At 32.4% G+C, this 11308-nt stretch overlaps 1 protein-coding gene across 4 annotated transcripts in view; it reads right to left on the bottom strand.

The window, feature by feature from the left end:
• LOC126763673 (solute carrier organic anion transporter family member 74D) overlaps positions 1-11308 on the bottom strand; it is a 122064-nt gene that overhangs the window by 9959 nt on the left and 100797 nt on the right. The window lies entirely within an intron of this gene.

Below are 11308 nucleotides of genomic sequence, written 5' to 3'. Positions count from 1 at the left end.
AATCGGTCTACTTTTGTAGCGTCCCTATTGTAAAACCCATTTTATAAAAATCAGCAAAAGATCAAAACCAATTTCCAAAAGTATTTTGTGAATTTTTGAAAATATTTTTTTTTTTATTTAAGAAAAATATTTACATTTTATTATATCCCTGCACTAGTTTTAATTGTGAAATGTAAGAAGTGCAGTGAAACCGAAGTTAAAATTGTTTCTTGTTTTTTATTTATCTTTGCAGAATTTTCCATTTGAATATTATCAAAATTTTCTTTCAAAAATAGTTATCATCTACGTTTTATACTATACTGAAATCAGTAGCTATATGTAATACAAAGCAACGGCTTGTCACAGAAGTAATAATATAACAGTTGTTTGAAACTTTAGAAAAAAAATTTATCACTACTTTTATAGAAAGAATTTATTGCCTTTGCCACTTTAAGAACCACCCTGACACATACACATATTGAGAAATAATTACGTCGTTAAAATGATGCAGTCGAATACACTAACTTCTTGCCAAATTACGTTACAGTTATGTATAAATGTATATGTATGGAGATAGTAGAGTCATAAGCTACACAGCAGGTGAGGCAACTGAACCATTTGAAGGTTAATAGATAACAAATGACAATTTAAAATCGCAAACACAAATACACAAACAAAACCGGGTAAGTTCTGCATACGTATTGGTGTGTGTAATTCTTTTACTCATATACATGTATGTATGTATGTATGTATTTCACGTGCTCGACTCATTTCAAATGAGTTGCACTTTCGTTTTCAATTAAACTATTTATTATTTAATATTCTTCATTTTCGCTATCTTTATTGCACATTTGATATCACCATGCCATAGCGTTTTGATTATGTACTGTTATCATTACGTACTCACTTTCCATATAACACTGACCTTGAAAATACACAAACTATTTTTAATACAATTTTTTTGTATTTATTTGCCGTTCCTATGCGTATTTTCTGCGTATGCGTGCCAAATACACTCGCAAAAATAATTAGGTTGCTTCAAGTCAAGTAGTCACACGCAGCGAAAGTGGGTAATTGGGTGACTGGAATTGTTATCAACAGCGTTTTTTTAATGCCGATAAGAATAATCACAATTGTTAAGCTGTTCACTAGTGTTTTTTGGCAATATTTATTGCATTATTGCTGCACAAATTACACGTCCAGTGACGGCGAAGGCCGGATTTTGACTAAATTTTATGAAAAATTTACCGAAAAAATGCACCAACGCAATCGCGCTGGAGAAGCAGTAGAAGAATTGCCATATAACATTTTGACAATACTTTTCATATTTACACACATATATACATACATATAAAAAAGTGATATAATTGTGTATGAGTGTGCATTTGTTTATGTGTGCATGGATTTTTTATCAGTGCAGTGCAGCCATTTTAGGCCACAGTCGCAGCCACAGTCAGTGTCAATATTGATACAGCTTGCAAAAAACGACATACAAGATTGGCTAGTAAACAATAAAAAAGTTGATTTCTTATATACACACACAAACACATATATAAATATGTGTATACCATATATAATATACATATTTAAGTATATTTGTTTAATTTTTGTGGCTGTAGGTGTATCACAAACAATTTATACCGACATATACACAAACATATTTGTATATTCATATGTACATACACACATATGTATATTTTATTGTATTCATAAGCGTGAGTTTCCGAAATGAATTCAATGTCAGGGCAAAAAGCTGCGACCGCCGCGTGACGTGAACATCGCTTTCGCAATTTGTTTTCGATTTCTGGCTTTTTTTGAATAGTTAATTAGCGAGAAGAAAACAATTATTTTAGATTGCTTTGATAAATTTTATTAAATTAAATTAAGCAGTAGTTTGTTTGTCGAATTCTGCTGTGTTGCTTAAAATAATTGGAGGCACAGCGGCTTATAAATAATAATTTTTATTTCCAGCTTGCAAATTTTCAAATGGAATTACTTTTTTTGGTAATAATTTACAGTTTTGTTCATGTTCGTCTTATTTTTTCTCTAAAAGGCGTACCAGACATAACCTTAATTTAGTCACTTCTCTATGTATTTATATTGATAAAAGCTCGAAATGACTCAATTAAAGTAGTGTAGTAATTACTTGCAAAATTTTATTTTTCGTAAGAAATTTTTTAATTGACTTCATTTGGGGCTTTCTAATTGTAATTATACATTTATGTACTCAAATTTGTAATGGTAACAAATTATAATTTACCAAATTTAAAGTTGAAGGGCTATCAATTAGTTAAATATCTACACTAATGACAAAAAAATGTTAATTGACTCAATTAATGATGGAAAAATTATTAATTGACTTAATTAGGGATCGAAAAATTCCAAATTAAAGGGCCATCAATTAGTTAAATAAAATTGTTAATTGACTCAATTAAGTATGGAAAAATTCTCAATTGACTCAATTAAGAATTTTTCAATTAGCTTATTCTCTATACAAACACATAGGATGGAAAAATTAAGGATGGAAAAATGACGAAAATTGTTAATTGACTAAACTAATGATGGACAAAATCTTAATTGACTCAATTAAGAATTTGTCATTTAGCTAATAGTGTAGAGAGCACTAATATATGTATATTGGAAAAAATACGAAACTGACGCAATTAAGCGTAAGTTAATTAGCTATTTGTGTTCTTTAGTACGCATAAAGCGAAAACTACTAATTGATACAATTGAAGTTCTTTCCGAAATGCCTATAATGGTTTTATTTAGCAAAACAAAAATAAGGAGTCAAGATATAATGATTGAATATTGGTTCGTTAGAGAATGTTTTTTGGTTTATAGAATCAAACCGTTCTCCGTCTATGTGCTTAGCGATAATTGTCATGAAACCTACCTACTAACCTTTACTTATTTTATGGTGCATATAAGGAAATGTGCAGAAAAAATGTTGGACCGTAATTGCTTGCAAAAATATGACCACCCAAAGAAAAAATATGGCCAGATACTTATTTGCTGAGTTTTATGCCTGTGTATGTTATTACTGATAATTTATTTTTCGTTATCAAAGGTCGGCATGCATACATACACAATACATATATACAATATATGTGTATAAGCATGACATCCATATTTACTTCGCTTGGTTTAACGGTGTTGCACTTTTTATGGCTTGGAAAAAGTCTGCCTTCATATATACATATATATATTTAGTATACTGAAATATTTATATGTTTATGACTTTTGCGCAACACATTAATTACGGCACGTTTCATATTCGAAATGTACTGAAAATGTACTCAATCTTGCACTGGTTTACATTTTGGCACAATTATTGCGTAAATAAGATTTTATTATCAATTTTTGCAGAGACCACATGGTCACTTATTATTATTATTAAGATTTGTCACTTTATTGAATGAATTTAACATGAAAATTGGCGGTAAAAAACACTTTTAGCAATTACTGTTATTTTTCAGTTTGCTAATTTGATGTAATTGTATAAACAATTGCAGAGAGTGATTCAATTAAAGCTGCGAATTCGAAGGGGAAAATTACGAAAATGTGACAATTTGTGGATAAATACACATTAAAGTAAACAAAATTACTGCCATAATTCTAATTAACTTAATTGCTAATTTTGTTTTCATATATATTTCATAGCGAAGATTTTGTTGTTTTTCCCAATACAACACTTTCACAATTGTCAATTATTAGGCAATTTGTAGGCAATTAAAATAATTTCGTTCAAGGTTGAATTAAATTTGAAATTTCATTTATTTCATGAAAAATAGTACGATTTTTATTTAAAAAATTGGATGAACACAGTAGCTGTTTGAGTTAGAAATTAAGATGATAAAATGACAAAATAAATAAATATTATAAAATATGGCATAATCCAAATTTTTTCGACACACAAAATTCGTCACTTTGTTTTTTTCGTATTTTCGTTGAACTTTTAAAGAAAGACTGAAAACTTAGAGATGTTTTTAAGAAAACAAATTTAGAACGATGTAATACAAATTAATGGGTGCACCGGTATGAAGTAAGCCTTAAGATATATGTATGTGTTGGTAGGGAATATTTGATGTGAACGAGTCCTATTCTGAGAAACTTGACCTGAGGAAAAATTTGTGATGTTTGTTATGGGGTTTTTTTTGCTTTCAAATATCATAGAATTGTGAGAAAATTGTGAGCATTTGAGCTTTTGAATTTACGCCAGTCAGTGAGGTAAATCTCACTTCATAAAACTCAGTGAGAGTTGTGATTTTTGTGATCGCATGTGAATAGACCTTGAAATCCAATGCAGAATCGCTCTTGCGAACAGGTGCTGCTTTGGACCTTAAGAAGTCCTATGTATTCCCTTCCTGCTTTTTGGTGTGGAGGCATGGACAATGACCTCATCTTATGAGCCGGCCTTAGTGTGTTCGAAAAACGAACGTGTAGGGAAAAGTTTTGCGTAAAGTTGATGGTCTTTTCTCAACGGCGATTACCGCAGTCAATGGAAACTATACGACCGTGAGGAAAAAGAGACAGCGGCTTGTGAAAGTTTGTTAAAAAGGGGTTTGAATTTTTTTTGCTTTCAAATATCATTAGTATTTCATTGTCACAGAAAATTTGTTGTATACCTATAAATTTGACATTTGCTTAACTCTGCGGGTTGTTGTCCAGGCTATAAATATATGGTTGTGTGCACGAATGAAGTATTATTCAGCTGATAGATTTTAATAATTTGAATAAATACAAAATGAAGAAATAACAAATATAACAGTTGATCGTTAATTGAGCCTAACGTTAACCGAGTAGTCAGCTGTGTGAAAGGCAAACAGGGTTTGTCAATTATAATCTTAATGTATTAAATTAATTTGGCTATGCGAAAAGGCTATTAGGAATGTGTGGTTCATTCAAAGCAGAAACCGTATAACGTTCATCAAGCCATTTTTGGCATTAGTAGCAATTTTTTTTTTTATCAAAAATCGTATCTCATTAACACACAAAATTCTTTTTTTTATCCTTAGTGTGTTCGAGGAAAAATTTAACTATATAATTTTGTACTTGCAACACAAGGCCTTTTCCTTCGCGGAGTGTCACTTAAGATGGAAATAATGTATGAATTTTAACTTTTTGGGACTCTCCCCGTGGATCTACAGAAATTTTACTTAAAAACGAATCGCCAGTCAAACTTTTCGTGTTCTAAACAACTGACATATGAACATCAAACCACTTCTAAAAAATTTATCGATTCGGTATGAGCGCGCAATTTATATAGACCAGTCTAGGTTAATATAGATCTGAAGTGTATATTTAACTATTTTAAATTAATTTTTTTTGGAAATATTCCCTTAAATGGCTTTGCAATCGTTCCACTATGTTAGAGTTATGGATTCTCATTCTTTGAATTTAAAATAATTAGATGTTCAGCTATATTGTTGAATATCTCTGGTAATTAACCCTTAAAGATATAGCCAGATAGCGCTACTCTTTTCCAGAAAACAGCGCTACCGGGATATGCTTTACGAAATTCATCGAGATATCTGAATGAAAATCATGCCATAAATAATAGCAATTATAGATCTTTCGAATTTATTTTCTTCCGGTTAATTCGAAATATTAACAATACAGCACTGCTTGGTTCGCTTGTGTAAACATCAGTGTCTGCATAATAATGAAACAGCTCAATACAAAGCAATGCTGTTTCGAAAGCAGTAAGAATTTGAGAATATCGGCGCTTAAGTAAAAAACCACAAGGCAATCGGAGTGAATGCGGAAAAAACATAAAAAATAATAATAAAAAAGCGAACTTGGGAGAGTAATAGAAAAAAGCGAAAATGAGAGAAGAAGGCTGTGGGTATTCGGTCATAGTTGGCAGTGACGAGTAAAGTTCCTTGACATTCTGCGCTGATGCAACAACAGCGGCGTCAAGCTGCAGTGAGAACAACAATAGCAAAGGTGAAGTTTTGCATACAATCAAATACATATATATGTACATACTTACATATGTATATGCGGTTCTACATACATACATATGCACAACCACACACATGCAAAAATACATATTTACAACCATACAAACGAAGAGCTGCACGGAAGATGCGCTTGCAACACAGCTGCATGTATGAGACGCCGCTATTAGTTCGTGTTGTAGTTGTTGTTGCTTTGGTGAATTTTGAATTTTGCGACTGTAGTTTGGTCATAATTCGTATTTCTTCAACGCTGCTTACAGGCCACGTTTAGCGCTTTTCTCGCAAGCACACATGCAACGTCGCGCACAAAGCGAGACAATAGCCGCGACCACAGCAAAGCCAACAACAATACATAGTTACATACATATGTACATATACTTATATAGTATTAGCGACAACAAACATAAAGCGCTGCTGATTGTCTGCTGCAGCAACTAGCCGGCGTTCTTCAACCTGTGCGTCTGTTGCTACGTAGCAACATGCCGGCCGCTGGTAATGATGATGTCGTTGGCTTTGTTGTTGCTTTTGTTATATTTGTTTTCTTTTTTTTGCCTGTTCGGCCAGAGATCATTCACTTTGCGGCGATTCCACACGCTTTTGTTCTACACAGATTTGTCTTGGCCGCAGAATAACCACAACAATAACAATAAAAACAAGGCATTGACTGTAGCCAATAGGTCGAGCAGAGGATGCAGCAATACACACATGTGCGCACACACAAACATGTGATCGTTGCAACAGCACGCATGCGTGCAAATTTAGCCTCACTCTTACGTATCTACACCTGATCACACACACACAAACACACATTAGTTTTGCTCTTGCTGGCAAATTTTGAATTTGTTGTGTTGCTGTTGTTGTCGACGTCGACGTCGCCGTTGCTGCATCCACTTTCAATGCTAACTTCATTTCGTTGCCTCTGCCGCTGCACTCGCTGTTCGCCGAGCTTTGCGTACGTGTTGTTCTTATTGTTGGTTTTTTTGCAGTTGTTGTTCTTATTGTTTGTGTTGTTGTTTTTTGGTTTTACTTTTTTTTTTTGCTGCAGCTAAGCACATTGAACTCGATAAGTGGTTGATGGTGTCTGTATTGGTTTCTCTTCGTCCGGCGATGACGATTCGTTTGTTTGCTTGCCCTTTCATTCTTTTGCTTATAGGCAGGTAGTCGACGCTTTGATGGCATTTCCTTTGCAAAAGCAAAAAGTTCGTGCAAATTGCATAACTCTATACATTCTGCGGTTAGTGTTTTGATTGGTGTTGCTTTTCAGAATGACCCAGGAAATATGCATATATGCCTACTTATATAGGTATTTTCAATACCGATTTATGCACATACATACATATGTACATATATACATTTGTATACTAAATATATGAAAAAATCTTCTAAATACATATTTCAACAAAAAATTGCATTAAATTTGATTTTACTAAAAAATCTTGCTTACGAAGTTGTTTGAGCATGACTGCTAAATAGTTCTCACTGTAAAGTTCGGCATTTTTGCCTAAAATTTTCAAATAGTTTTCATCGTATGAATAAAGGTTTAATTGTCTTATAGTTCCTTCATTGGATCATTAGGTAAGATTTTGGACTTAGCCGCAATATTGATTTTTTATTAAACAGATTCACATATAGAGCGCGGTTTTCAATAAGAGAGATAAGGACTGGGACGTTACTGTAAATGGGAATCGCTACCGCTTAATGATAACCGAATATTTTTTGGCTCGACTTGGATGATATGGACTTGGAAAATATGAGGAATCAACAGGATGGCGTCACAAGCCACACAGCGAATGTCACAATCGATTTATTGAAAACCAAGTTTGGTGAACGTGTTATCACACGAAATGCCCCAGCCAATTGGCCGCCTTCCGATTTGACGTCCTTAGACTATTTCCTGTGAGACTACGTCAAGTCTATGGTCTATGCTAACCAACCAGTTACAATTGATGAACTTGGTACGAATATCGAACCTGAAATTGCTGCGATGTCGGCCGATTTATGCTTGAAAAGCGTCGAAAATTGAGTTCAGCGTCTGAAGTTCTGCATTCGTGGCCATGCAAAAGAAATCGAGTTCCATGCATAATAGCATCGAATGTACTTTCACAGGAATAAAGCATTTCATTGATATCCCAAACTGTTTGAAAAACCCGTTTCAATTGATCGAGACGAATTCAAAAACAAGGATTTATCGAAGAAGGCAAGTTGAAAGGATATTTTAACTTTGTATATACCAATGATCAAATATGAATCGGACTGATCCATCTAAACTGCGTGCACAGACTGAATCGATAAATATTTTTTTCTAGATTGATGCAGTCTAATTTATGTTAGTGTGAAATTTAATATCCATATGTCAATTAGTATGTATTTGGCCATTGTGTTATAACGCGCTCAGTTTCTCAGGCGATTTTTACCATGGAAAAATTTGAACAACGAGTTTTCTTGAAATCTTGCGTTTCTAATGGAATCACGGCAACAGAATTGTTCAAAAAGTAACAGAAGTGTGTAGGGGAGTTTACTTTATCACAAACATACATAAATATTTGCCACTTGAACTTTCAGTGGGGTCTCGAAATCATGACCAACTTGACTCAGTTGCGAATTAAAGCAACAGTGCAGGCAAATTGTCGTGTTTGCATCAAAGACTAGTATATCAACTGTTATTTGGGTCTAACAAAACATATTTTGGTTAGTTTTTGGGTATAAATTCGGCCATCGGTAAATTGGTATCAAAAGACCTGAACATTTTTAAAAAATTACATCGTGTGCAGGGCGCAAAAAAGCTTGGCAATGTAGCTGAGGAACCTACACTCATCAAACGCATCACTGGTGAGAAGACGTGGGTTTAGGAATATGCTATCGAAACTGGTCAATAATCCAGCGAATGGCGTTTCAAAAAATAAGCGAAACTCCAAAAAAAAAAAAAAAATTTCGTTGAAGGCACTAATGGCCAGCCCAGCCGGGGCTCATAACAAGTGTGTGGACAATTGGATTAAGCATTGGCATAATACGAGCCTATTTTGAAGGTGCTAATAAAGATTTTTTTGTCAGTTCGGGTTAAATTTGTTAAGATGCTTGTACATAATACCTTGTTTATATTTTATTAACAAATTTTCTGAACATCAAGTCACATTGAGTTGAGTTATGACTGCAATTTCGTTTTCTCTCGTTTTATTTTCTCTCTCAAATATTAAGTGTGTTTTTGTTGAATTTTTCTGACGCTCTCTAGAAGAAATGTAAAAATTCAAATTAAACGCTTTGATATTTCTGTTATTTTGCTGCTATCAGTACTGGTATATTGCAAAGGAAATACCAATTTAAGACCATTAGATTAAACTCATTCGGATTGCCCTCGTATATTATTGTCAAACTCATTAAGTATTCGCTGTAAGCTATAGTAAGACAGTTTTGGAAGACATCGAACGGGATTGGTTTTTCAAAAATTTGTGCCTGTTGGTTCAAAAAGCCAAAGATCGAAACATTTTCCGAGTTTGACGATTAACTGATAAAATAATTCTAAAAAATTTCCACAAATAAAACCTCGAGTGGCAGCCGGTTCAAAATATTAAGAGTTTTTGAAAAAGATAAGGAAACGAAGTAAAATAACTTTTAACACTATTTTAATATTAACAAACCTTGCACTGGTTGGTACCAAATATCAAACGTTAACGTTTCAAAAAGCGAAAAAATTCAATTAGGAAAATTTTACAAAGAATTTCTTTTTTTTCATTCTTCACATAGCATTTATTACTTATTTTGTCAGTTGAGTTGATTAGACACTTGCTTAGTTAAATTGACTAACTAACTACACACATAAAACATACTACATCAAAAAAACCAAAAATCCATACATATTCATAAATATACATATATGTATGTATGTATGTGTAAAAATTGCCAGTCACTTATTAAGTACCGGCGATTTCTTCGCTGGGCAAAGCTAAATTTGCCCATGCCACAAGTATTTATCTACATGTGTATATGTGTGTATGCGTGAACTCAATTTTCGCTACAATTCACAAATTCAATGTGAAGGTCAAAGTCAGCGGCAGTGACCAAGCGACTGAAATTAAAGCTAAAATAAACACTCAAATGGCGGCATTCATTTAAACATTCACTATATGCCAGTATTTATTTATATATATTTGCATGTGTTTATGTATAAATATTTTTATTGTTTAGTTTATTATAGCTTTTGTATATACATATGTGTGTATGCAACAAGTTTAAGATGGTGGCGTGTCGAGAGCGAATATTAAAGTCAATGAAAACTAAATGGTAGAAAAAGGTAATAGCAAAAGCTGGAATTTGAATGTGGCGGGAGCGGTGTTTAAATGGACAAAAAGTGAACTCGGTTGGAGAGAAAGTAAATTGAATTGAATTGAATTTGTTATTAAGATTTAGTACGTATAAAGGTGGGATAAGGAGATTATAAATGGTTTTTTTTTCATTTTTTAGTGTGTAAATATTCTTGATAGAATGATTTGTGTTGAATTTCTTTGTTTTTCGATTTGAAAAGTTATTAAATCATTCTTATAAAGATTGCAGTCAAGCCATTAATTGAGTAAATTATATAATTGAAAACAATTATATGAGTTAATCGAGTATTTAACCTTGCAATAGGAAAAATTATAGTTTTTGAAATGAAGTATAATTCTTATAGAAATTTCCTTGAACCCATTCATTGAGTCAATTTTATAATTGAATACGACTATATGAGTTAATTGAGTATTTAGCAATACAAGTATGTAAAAGAAAATTTGAAAAGTGGTTGATATTAAGTATAATTCTTATAGAAATTTCCTCGAACCCATTCATTGAGTCAATTTTATAATTGAGTACGACTATATGAGTTAATTGAGTATTTAGCAATACAAATATGTAAAATAAAATTTGAAAAATTCAAAAAAAAAATATAATTAACTCATTAGTCAATTATATGTGAGTTAATGGAGTATTTAACAATTCAATTAAAAAATCCGAAATGTGGTTGATATTCAGAATAATTATTTTAGGCATTAATTGAGTCAATTATTTAATTGAATAGAACAATATGATCTGTTCACTAAATTAACTCAATTAAATAACTGCTCTAAACTCTTTATTAATTTTTAAGAAGGCACTATAATATGATTTAATCTGCGAATTCGATTAGTTAACAGACCGCATACAGATTCTATGATATGAGAAAATTTGCCAATTGGTTTAATTAAGAGGCCGTGAGAATCGGCAAATGTCGGCAACTCTGACATAATTAACATAAAATTATTAAAAGGATGAAGTGGATATACTTGCAAATAAAAAAAAACGTATGATTTTGAGAGTTTTTGAGAAGAATTTTACATCACATAAAAAAAATAATAATA

This window comes from Bactrocera neohumeralis, chromosome 6 (genome assembly GCF_024586455.1).
Source record: "Bactrocera neohumeralis isolate Rockhampton chromosome 6, APGP_CSIRO_Bneo_wtdbg2-racon-allhic-juicebox.fasta_v2, whole genome shotgun sequence".
NCBI lineage: Eukaryota > Metazoa > Arthropoda > Insecta > Diptera > Tephritidae > Bactrocera > Bactrocera neohumeralis.
Note: the sequence above shows the minus strand (reverse complement) of the source record. Positions and strands in the feature narration are given on the sequence as shown.